The sequence below is a fragment of the Pinus tabuliformis genome, chromosome 3_2, assembly GCF_031772625.1.
Source record: "Pinus tabuliformis cultivar Carrire ecotype Pingquan chromosome 3_2, CPIR1, whole genome shotgun sequence".
Lineage (NCBI taxonomy): Eukaryota > Viridiplantae > Streptophyta > Pinopsida > Pinales > Pinaceae > Pinus > Pinus tabuliformis.
Window position 1 is genome coordinate 1,154,849,710 of NC_142302.1, and position 12,288 is coordinate 1,154,861,997.

At 37.6% G+C, this 12,288-nt stretch overlaps 1 pseudogene; it reads left to right on the top strand.

Annotated features, from left to right (window-relative positions):
- The first annotated feature begins 6,198 nt into the window (after positions 1-6,198).
- LOC149184816 (exocyst complex component EXO70B1-like) lies at positions 6,199-8,901 on the top strand (annotated as a pseudogene).
- The last annotated feature ends 3,387 nt before the right edge of the window (positions 8,902-12,288 follow it).

Consider the following 12,288-nt stretch of genomic DNA (forward strand, 5'->3'; position numbering starts at 1 on the left):
ACGACCACGAAAATGCAATCGTTGCCATGCTTAGTATAAGGAAGGCCCAACATGTAATCCATGGAGACAGATTCCCAAAGCCGACTAGGAGTAGGTAGAGGAGTATACAGGCCTTGCTTCTTGATGGTTGGTTTGGCAATGATGCAGGCGGTGCAAGATCTAATGTACTTCCCGACATCCTTACGAAGTTTCAGCCAATAAAAGTAATTCTGCAATATCGCCACTGTTTTCTCTACTCCGAAATGTCCAATGGCATGATTGTAGTGTGCCTCCCAATTCATCTTGGCACGCTCACTTGAAGGAACAAAAATGTGTCCTAGGTGGCATAACAGTGCATCCTGAAGGTGAAAATTTGGAACTTGCTTCCCTTCTAGGAGTGTCCAGTATATGCTGCTGAATTCTGGATCGCTCTTGTAAATATGCAGCCACCCTGATGTCTTGTGCTGATAGGAGTCGAGCACAATGATCAACACCATGACTGGTGGTCGGTTGAGTCAATCAACGATGTTATTGGTGCTACCCTTCTTATACTTAATGTTCAAATGGAATTGTTATAGATAGGTGGACCATATTTGATGGTGATCATTCTACAACTTCCCTTGTGTCCATATGAATTGTAGAGGTTGACAGTTTGTGTGGATGACTGTTTCCTTCCCCAGAATGTAATGCTTCCATTGATGACAGGCCTACACAATGGAATGCATTTCTTTGTCATAAGTGGGGTACTTTCAGACTATGTCTCATTGTGGTAAGCCATTGGATGCCCATGCTGAGTAAGCACCATACCAATAGCATAGTCAGAGGCATCTGTCTCAATCTCAAATGGTTGTTGCAGGTCTGGTAATGTGAGCACTGGTGCAGAACAAAGGCGATTCTTCAACTAGGAGAATGCTTTTTGTTGGGTTTCCGACCAAAAAATCTTTGCATTCGCTCTGACCTTGGTGACTTGACTTCAATGCCAAGTGATATGAGAGAACCCCAACACGAACCTATTGTAGAAATTGACAAAACCCAAAAAGTTGCGGAGCTCTATTAGAGTGGTTGGGGTTGGTCAATCTCGAATGACTTGTATCTTGGATGGGTGCACATGTACACCCTGCTTAACAATGATGTATCCCAAATATTAAACCTAGGTCAGGCGAAAGATTCATTTCTCCAAGTTAGCACATAGCTTGTGTTGTCCTAGGGTTTGAAGGACCTATCGAATATGGTGGAGGTGCTCTTCCCAACTCTAGTTGAAGATCAAGATGTCATCTAAATACACCACCATGAATGCATTAGTGAAGGGTCGCAAGATGTCATCCATCAGTCTCATGAAGGTTGTAGGGACATTCGTCAATCTAAACAGCATGACCAACCATTCGAAAAGGCCCTCCTTGCATTTGAAGGTAGTCTTCCACACATCGGAGGGTTCAATAGGCACTTGGTGATAACCTGACTTCAAGTCAATCTTGCTTAAATATTTGGCTCCTTTGAGCTGGTCCAGAAGGTCATCAATCCACGGGATTGGGGACCTATTCTGGACAGTGATATTGTTCAATGCCCAATAGTCAATACAGAGCCTCTAGGTCCCATCCTTCTTTTGTACCAATACAATCAGACTCCTACAAGGTGATGAACTTGCCCTAATGTGCCCTTTCTGCAATAGTTCCTGAATCTGCCTCTTGATCTCATCATTCTCCAAAATAGAGCGTCAATAGATCGGTCCATTAGGCAGTGGCGTGCCTGAGGTTAGATCGATGGAGTCTTGACCTGATAGAGCAGAGGTACCCCTGTGGGTGAGTGATAAGGAGATCAATATTTAGCTCAAAAATAAAAGTGCTCAGAATCACCCAAACACTAAACGAACGCGTTCGTCCCGATGATACGATCCCAACACAACTCGTTTCACTCAAAACAGAGCTCGTATGAGAAAGATATCATGTTCTGTCTGCTTTGCCAAATAAAGGAATTTTGCAAAAAAAAGTATAATCACTGCACAGTCATCAGTCTGTACTACTGATGTGGCAGGTGACTGTGAAAGTCAAAGGTTGGTCAACAACCAATGAGGTCTCACCAAGTGGTGCATTTTGGTTGGTCTACAGTTTGATGAGTTGGCTTGATATTATTGGGTAAGGAAGGACTAATGAAGAGGAGACATGTGGAAAGCTCGGAGACCGCCACTTGTCCCTCCCCAAAGGCCTAGTATCGGCACGCAGTTGCAAAATTTTATGGGCAGGTCGGCAGAGTTGAACCCACAACCTTGCCTACACAAGACCAACGCTCTACCATTATGCCGCCACATTGCTTCTTAATAGTCTATAGGCGCATGTTTTATTTATATGTTATGATGGCGATAGGTGGGGCTACCTCCGTTATCCTGTACAACTTATTAGCCAAAGTAATAATCACAGAGCGAGGTGTAGAATCATATACAACATGTCGCTTCCACAAGTATGGTTGTCCTAATAATACATCATAAACTTCAAGAGGAGAAATGCCACACAATACCTCCTCCGTGAAGGGCTTGATGCTGTAGGGCAGGCGACACTGCTGGCTGACGTGAAGATCTCGTCCTTGGTGAAGCCACCTGATGGTGTACGTTTGTGGATGTGTTGTAGTCTTTAGGCCCAACTGCTTCACAACCTCTATTGAAATGAGGTTCTTTTGGCTCCGCATCAATGATATGCTTCCCTGTGTTAGTTCGCTTATTGGGTTTTGATTCAGAGTCGGAATATGTGTCTAATTCAGAAGCCTTCAGCTCGACCACCACTTACTGCTTGGCCCGACACTCACTTGTATTGTGAGTGGAGCTCTTATGAAACTCACACCATTTCCCCATGTCCTTCTTCATCTTCGTGGTGTTGTTCTTTTCTTGTGGCTTCGGCGGGCTGTCTTGGGTAGCCCTGCCTTGGCTTGGTGCTTTGTTCTATGGTTTGGGGGTGCCTTTTCCTTGTTTTGGATTTGTAGATCCAAAGTCTCGCTTCTTCTGTTTAAACTTCTGTTCAATCTTGACAACGTACCGATACACCGTGCTGAGTGAGGAAATGTCCAGGAACTCCATCTCGTCCTGGATGTACTTGTGTAGACAGTATGCAACTTAGTATCCTTGATACCCAGCTTCATGCGAAGGGTATGGAAATATTTGTGAACTTTGGCACATCTTGGTCCCTTCCCTACTGTAGCATGGTCCACTTTATGTATTTTTCTTCATAGCTCCCAACAGGGTAATATTATTCCTTGATGGTGTGTCGGAAAGAATTCCAAGTGGGTGCAGCTGAAAACAACGAGGGTTCACTCTTGTCCTTTTGTTCACAGTAGGTTTCCCACTAGTCCTTGACGTGTGGGATGACTTTGAGAAGTGCAAAAGTAATCTTTTCCTGATTGGAAAAGTCATGAACTAAAAAAGTACTTCGAATAGATTTAACCATTTATCTACAACGTCTGCATCTATCAGGCTTTTGATTATGGGAATATTGAAGTTAACTTGTACCTTAAAAGGAATGGCGCCTCCAGAGTGGCTGCTGAATGAAGATGCATCGCCTGTGGGTAGCCGTCGAAGGATCTGGGCAAAGTTATCCATCATCGCGTCCCTCTATTGCTCGAGGGCTTCCTCGAGAAACATTTTGAAAGGATCTCCTGCCCCCTCATCTTTCTTTTCTTCCACCATGGGAAGTCATCAGGTTTTGCGAGGTTGATCTTGCAATGGTTCAACCAGATCAAGCCCTAACTCCTTATACCCAGATCTCGTTGGGGACATGCAAAGAAAACAAAGAAAGAGTAGACCGCTTTGATACCATTGATCCAAACTTAAATAGGAACACAAAAACTTACATATATAATCATAAACATAGAGAAGTAGCAGAAAAACACTTCATTTCATTGATAGAAAAATACTGAACTATGCTTGCAAATAGAATGGAAATAAGATAGCTCGGGCGATGGTAGCTTATCTCTGAGAAGAGATGTGGCAGCTACATGCCTCTGAACTGTGTTACAATGAGGCTCAAGGGCCTATTTATTATTGGAAAACATGAGAAAATCCTAAACAACCAAAACCTTAACCCCAAGAGATGTAACACCAAGAGTTTGTGGGCCCCGTTGGGTTAGTTGGGCAGCCAACTTCTTGAGGTCGTAACTTGGTCATATTATCTCTGTTTGGCGCGTATAATACCTTGTTGGAAAGGTCTTGTTGAGTACTACAGGTTTCGTCGCGAGCCCTTTTTTATGGCTACAAGCTTCCTGCAGAACCCCAAAAAACGTCGTTTAGGGGGTCAAAATTGCTCCAGAAGTTCAGGACTCGAAAAGCTGCTAAAAATAATAAATGATGAAATAAACAAAGAAACATATGAAACTGACTGGGGGGTCTAAGTGGAATAGACAGGTGGCCACCAATATCCACCTAGATCACAAGTGGAGCTAATGATTAGAGGACTGAAGAGACAGATGAAAGTTATCTACTTTATCCCCCCCATTCTCTTCACATCGACTATTATAATGTGCATTCCTTGCCACTTCTACATTAAAGAGACAAGCCTCTTGCCTACCCTTAACTTGTGCCCTTGACACCTTATGTCCTTGACACACACACACACACACATACATATATATTATTTTAAAAATGTACAATGTGGATCATTGTCTCTTCGTTGGACGACGAAGTGGTGTCTCAATGGGATGTTATCCCCTCCACATGGTTTCAAATCCCATGGGAGGACACCATGACCCGTCATAGTAAGGTTGGAAGGATAGGTGTCTCGTTGGAGTCTAGGATCTCCGATCTAGTTTTCGGTGGTCTTCGGATGCCTCAGTCTTAGGCTAAACTATGAACCTCTGATATATATGACTTGCGAATTGTTACATATATCTAGAAAAATTGCTAATTCCCATTAACTATTTACTTTAAAAAAATACAATATAAATTATATGTTTTCTTTCATTTACATATACACACTTTTTATCTTAAAATATAGAAACATGTAATATATAATATTTATAACATACCCTTATATTTAAATTTTTTACATTTTAAAAACAATTTAAATCAATTTACTGTATTATTATTATATTTACACGTTTAACATGCCATATATCTTTTTCCCTTTTAATTTATAGCCATCATATATATGTACTTCTTTATTTTGGAGTATACTTCCTTTGGATTGTGAGCGCATGTTGTATTTATGAGACACAATTTAGCTTAATTTTTTAATATTAATTATGGGAATATCAATAGCATTTTTCGAAAATTTTATTTCGTTATTATTATTTTTACATGTCAATCTTTTTTTTTTATATAAATTATTTTGATTTTAATTTTTTATAAAAAATAAATAATAATATTAGTTATATTAATATAAATAATATATTTAAATATAGATTTAAATCATTTTATTTTTTTCTAGAGATTAAATCAGTTTATTTATTATAGCATAGTTTAATTTATAGGTATAATAGTTTTTCACCATAATCCATTAAAATTTGGTAATACAATTCTAAAATTTTTATCGTTTAAAATACATTTTTGAATGCATAAATAAATTTAGTTCTTTAAAAAACCCATATATATATATATATATATATATATATAAATAACTGCAAATCATTTATTTTATTTTTTCTCCATTATAAAATAATGTATAATATTTTATTAATAAAAAATTTCCAAAAAAATCACATTGAAAATATTTAATTAGTGGACCATGTCGAATCATATTTTAAAATATATAATATCATTTTATTATTATTTTTTTCATATTATACAGTTTTGGCTTTTCCAGAAGGGGAAGTTCCTATTTCCACCTCTATTAGTCCATTAATGCGCCCTGACATGCGCTCTCGATAGCCAGATATAATATGGGCGCGGTTATAGAGGTGGAAAAAAAATAACGCCGTGTTATATCGAGCTATCAGGCACTCTCGATAGCCAGATATAATATGGGCGCGGTTATAGAGGTGGAAAAAAAATAACGCCGTATTATATCGAGCTATCAGGCACGCATGTCAGGAAGCGCATGTTAAGACGCATTAATAGACTAATAGAGGTAGAAATAGGAACTTCCGAAGGAGACCACCTCACTTCCCTTGATTCATCCATCAAAAGTATTGCGGGCCATGGGCATATGGGAGCAATAAACGAGGAAAACGTTGAAAATGAAATGTAATAAGGAAGCCGCCCGCGCGCGCGATGATCCGTCAAACCCCTAATTTTGCAATGACGTGGAGTCGGGGAGGGAGGAAGGGATTAAATCAACAATCCGCCCATGGAAAATACTCTGTGTTCAGCTCGCGGGTCAGGGGACGGCGGTAGGCGCCCTGGATGACTCGGCTCCGCCTGGCACTTAGAGGTTTTTAATTCTGGAGGCTAGTGGTTTTCCTGCTCGCGCGCAATGGCAAAATCGGTGTCTGAGACTTACAGAGAGAAGCGAAAGGCCAAGTCAGTGTCTGAGATGGACAGAGGCGAAATAGATGGAAAGTCGGCGCCAGACCAGAGTCTGAGAAAATCTGTGTCAGAAATGGATGGAGACGAGCGAGTGATAGCGACGGCGGAGCAAATAGTGTTCAGCGTTGACAGACTGGACACGACACACGACATGCTGAGCATTCTGTCCGAGTTCGATTCCCGCTTCTCCCTCAAGATTGGCCGCTTACAAGCCCACCTGGAGGAACGCTTTCGATCCGCCCAGGAATTGGTGTCCCAGTGGGCACCTCCCACTGCCAATCCGCGATATTATTTGCAGGCCGTCGACGAAATTCACTCCCTGATGGCCAATGCCTACATGCTCGACGATATGGTCGAGCGCGCCCAGAGCCTTAGTATGGTGGCCAAAGATCGTCTGGTAAAAGAATTACAGCACGCTCTGCATCGACACAGCCTTCTCCCTGACACCAAGTGGCTCTGCAACAGACTTTCCGGGCCGGAGGGTAGAGGCACGGGCCGCAACAAAGAAGATTCTGCGTCTGGGATAGTCACACGGGAGGACTACCAGAATGTGGGGCTTTTACTCGACTTGGTGAGGCCTGAGGTCGTGCCTGACATCAGAGCCATCGCGAAGCGGCTGATTGCAGGCCAATACGATCAAGAATGCTGCCGAGCTTACGCTGATGTTAGAAAAGAATTCTTGGATGAAACTCTGCGTCGGTTAGGGTTGGAGAAACTCAGCATAGACGAAATTCATAAGACCGCCTGCGCATCACTGGAGGGAAAAATCAAGAAATGGACTCAGGCGCTCAAGATTGCCGTGAGAGTATTGTTTCCCGGCGAGAAAAAAGCTCTGCAATCAAATCTTCCAAGGCATGGGTTTAGTCGAACAGGTTTGCTTCTCAGAAACCTGCGAATTAAGCATGATGCAGCTCCTGATCTTCAGTGAGGCAATGACGATTAGTTATCGGTCGTCGGAAAGGTTATTCAGAATCCTCGACATGTATGAGACGCTGTCGGATCTCATGGTGGATGTGGATTCTGTTTTTTCTGACGAGTTAATCAGTAAAGAAGCGTCGGACATTGTTGTTAGGTTGGGGGAAGCAGCCGAGGACACTTTTTGGGACTTCGCAAATTCGATTGAGCGGGATGATTCGAAGATCCCGAACACAGAGGGTGCAATTCATCCTCTGAATCGGTATGTCATGAATTATTGTAGTCATTTGTTTGATTACCTGGAAACCGTTCTGAAACTAGTTCAGAGAAAACACCCTAACCATCGGAACAATCCTAAGGCCTATCATGATCCAGAAGTTACAGACAGTAGTGATGATGAGTCCATTAACTCATCTTCTCTGTCTCAGCATTTATTAAAAATTTTAGAGATTCTGGAATGGAAATTAAATGAGAATTCCAAGCTCTGTAAGGACCCGTCCCTCGCTTATCTGTTTCTGATGAACAATATCCATTTCATTGTTCAGACAGTAAAGGGCAGTTCCGAGCTCAGAGCTCATCTGGGTGATGACTGGGTGAAAGAGCACTGCGGTCAGGTCAGACAACTTGCAACGAATTATCAGAGAGCTGCCTGGAACAAGGTATTAGGTTTTCTCAAAGATGCAGGACTGTATCGTAAAGGGGGATTTTCTGGTGGAGTGTCAAAAGGATCACTGAAAGAGAGATTCAAGAGATTCAATGCTGCATTTGAAGATATTTACAGGACTCAAAAAATTTGGACAGTGCCTGATTGGCAGCTTCGCGAAGAGCTGCGGATTTCCATTACAGAAAAACTGGTGCCTGCATACCGTTACTTTGTGGGAAGATATAGGGGTCACTTGGATAGTGAAAGGCATGCAGAGAAGTATATCAAATATACACCTGAAGGCTTGGAAAATTACATTATGCAGTTGTTTGAGGGCTCTCCCGGACCCGTGGACCACCATCAATGTTCAAAATCTTTTTTATAGCATTCTCCTGACAGTCTTTTTGCCCTTGTTTGGTCCTGAAAGAGTTTTTGTTCCCTGGTACTATCTTCGAATTGTTTGAAGATCTCTGCACTTTTGAATTTTGATTAAAGATCTAGAGTATTCCATCCTGAAGCTATATCTGATGCTCCTTGGCAGAGATTTCAATTTCGAGAGCTTATGGCTATTTTTTTGTTCAATTTTGAGAGTCAGCCGGTGCTTGATCCCTCATTTCATCTTCGAAATGTTTACAGGTCTTAGCACTCCTGTGTCTTTATTGAAAAATTAGTACTCTAAGTAAACCTTGCAGCTGCATCCAATGCTTTTGTTGGGGCATTCAATTTTGACAGTCTGAGAGTCTTGTCCTTATTGTCAGATGGCAATCTGAGTGCTTTAGCATTCACAAATTGTAATTTTGTTCACACTTTTTGGATATTTTTTACTCTATTTGGAGATTTTCTGTCATGAACTTGGGTATGGTGGGCTTCTTCAAAAACTGCAGCAAAAAGAGGAACTGTAAAGAAATTTCCAAATACAGAAAATTAGGGTCTGTGAAGACTTTTAAACAAAAGATATTACGGTTGTCAATTTATAATTTTATGCAGTAGTAAAGCAATGCAGCTAATATATAAATGGATTCTCAATGCATGCATCAAAGGATTTTTTTTTTTAATTTTCAAAGCAAAATTTGAAGTTTTATAACATTTTTTCATAATATTGATTAAAGAGGTACCTAAAAATGCTTTGATGGTTGTTGTTTGTTGATGGACTTGTAATGGTAATGATTCATATTGCAAGTTAGTTAGTTTGATGGTAAATTTGTTTTTAATTAAATTATTTCACAATATATTTGTATATTTAATATTAATTTATGAAACGTCAAATAGTTACTAGTGAATAATAAATAATAAATAATAAAGTGTATTGTTAAAATTCAGTTAATAATAAAGTGTATAGTTAAAATTTATTTTTTAAATTTTATTGTTAAAATATATTTTTATTTAAGTTTATATATTTAGTGTTACTAGTAAATAATAAATAATAAATAACAAAGTGTATTGTTAAAATTCTGTTAATAATAAAGTATATGGTTAAAATTTATTTTTTAAACATTATTGTTAAAATATATTTTTATTTAAATTTATATATTTAGTTAATAAAATTTTTAGAATTTAGAATTAATAAATTTTAAATAAATAATATTTAAACAATATATAATATATTTTATATTTTTATTTAATGAAATATTAATTCATTTAAATTATTAAACTTTTAAATTTACTAATTCATAACTTCTTGAAAGTCGCTTGACCTTCTTAAACTCAAGATACTAATTGAATTACCAAATGTTAAATTATATATTCATTATCATTTATTGAATTGGATTGTCATGGTAATAAGTATTTAGTTATATATATGTGTTATCTTTTATCGAAGCAGTGGTTAGGGTAATAAGTATTTCTTTGGAAGCAGTGGTTAGGGTAATAAGTATTTCTTTGGAAGTTGTGGTTAGGGTAATAAGTATTTCTTTGGAAGTCGTGGTTACCGGGTGCAAGCGCAAGCCCCAAGTCTCGGAAGTGATGATAAGTCTCGGAAGTATAAGTATTTCTTTGGAAGTCGTGGTTACGGGTGCAAGCGAGCGCAAGCCCCAAGTCTCGGAGGTGATGATAAGTCTAGGAAGTATAAGTATTTCTTTGGAAGTCGTGGTTACCTGGTGCAAGCGCAAGCCCCAAGTCTCAGAAGTGATGATAAGTCTCGGAAGTGATGATTAACGCTATGTGATTTATTTCACTAGTTTTAATCCCAGTTCTTCACCTTGTGAGCATCACTCGATGCAATGAATGCTAATTAAACTAATAAAAACCATGAAAAATTAGTTAGTTACAACTACCTCTCATAGAAATAAGCATAAATGAATAACTTACTTAACAAAATTGAATCTTAAAATAATATCTAATAAATATCTAGTTACAAAACATTAAATACTTTATATGTTAAGATGTTAGTTATTTTTTATTCAATAAATCTATATTTCATCATCCAAAACATTAAATACTTTATAAAAAAAAAATATATTCATTAAAAAAAATTGAAATGAATAAATTATTTTTATTCCTAAAAATATTTTAAATAGAATGCTATATGTAAATTACTATTGAGCCTACCCACTCATACTTCATTATACAAAACATTTAATACTTTATAATCTGATTTTTTTAACATCTTTAAAATAACGTTTTAATAATGACATTTTAAATAGTTTATTATTATTATTTTATTTAATAATAACATTTTAAAGAAAAATTCTTTATTATTTAACTTTCTAAGTATGGTCGAACATCATATACTTTTACTTGCATCTTATCAACATCATGTTTGTTTTTATATTGAATATTATTTTATTATAGTTAACCTATGTTAGTGAAATGAATGGATAAATTATTTTCATTCATAAAAATAAAGTTTGTTTTTTTGTTTTTATAAATATTTTAAATTAAATGTTTTATTAAAGTTGTTAGTTATTTTTTATTCAACATTATATTATATTTAGTAATTTATAACTGAGTATATTTACTTTCAGTTTATTCTTTAACATTTTCTGACATAATCGATCACACATCATTCATTTGAAATTGCAGGGCTTATCCACATGTGCGGAGGAAGATAGGAGCATCTTTGACCAATAATGACTTTTTGGTTTGACTACATTGACTAGTGTCGACTTGTCTTTTTGTTGCTTGACTGAATTATTTTGGAGGACAAATATTCTATGACATCTTTGACTATGGTTGACCGAATTTTGATCTTGTTGACTTTGTGATCTATGTTGACATTTGACATTGACTCTTTGCGTTGACTTTCTATGTTAACCTGCAATTTGACCAAACTTCTACAAGACGAAATTCAGCTTGTTGACTTAACTTTGATTGTGGAAAAGATCAATATGGTTTCTCGCTCATTTGACTTAGTTTTGCTTGGATATTTTGAATGATCAATGGTTGACATTTGACTAGTTATTTTACAAATTAGACTTGGACATAATTTCTCTCTCATAAAGAAAGATTGGTTGGGTTTCCCCTTGTGGGTTTTTCCCTAGTTGTGAGCCTAATTTCTGGTGTCTCTTGTCTCTTAGTTATTGTTCATTGTGATCTCTATTGCTCTATTGACAAAATTGAATGGTTGAAGTTTTTCATGTATAATTGCTTAATGATTGGAATCCTAGAATAAGTCTAATTATATCACGAGATCACCTTGAAGAACAATTGGGAGCACCTTGAAGAAGCATTAAGAGCACCTTGAAGAGTTTTAGATTCTTCATCTTTTGATTTTGGTTGGTCATCTTCATCATCTCCATCATGAATTCCTTCATGAAGACAGAGAACAAGCTTGAAGGAGCTACTAATTACAAGGCATGGAAGGCTAGGATTGACTTAGTACTTGCAAGACAAAAGGTTTTAGGCATTGTTACAACTAAAGTTACTGAATTAGCTAGTCAAGCAGGAAAATAAAAGTTTCAAGAATATGACATTTTGGCAAGAAGTATCATTATAGAGTTTGTTAGGGATCATCTAATTCCCTATATTGTTGATCAACAAACTTCCAAGGGAATGTATGATGCCATCATTGGATTGTATACTATTAACAACATCAACCAATCTATAAGTTTGAGAGGTCAACTTCACAATATCAAGATGACAAAGAATGATACAATGGCATCATATTTTGTAAGGATATCTCAAATAAGAGATCAACTCAAGGCCATTAATGAAGAAGTATCTGACAAAGAATTGGTAGCTGTGGCTTTGGGTGGCTTGCCTAGATCTTGGGATCCTTTTGCAGTAAGCATTAGTGTAAGAAAAACTACACCTTCATTTTATAAGCTATGGGCTTCTTGCACTCAAGAAGAAGACTCCATTCTAGAGACTA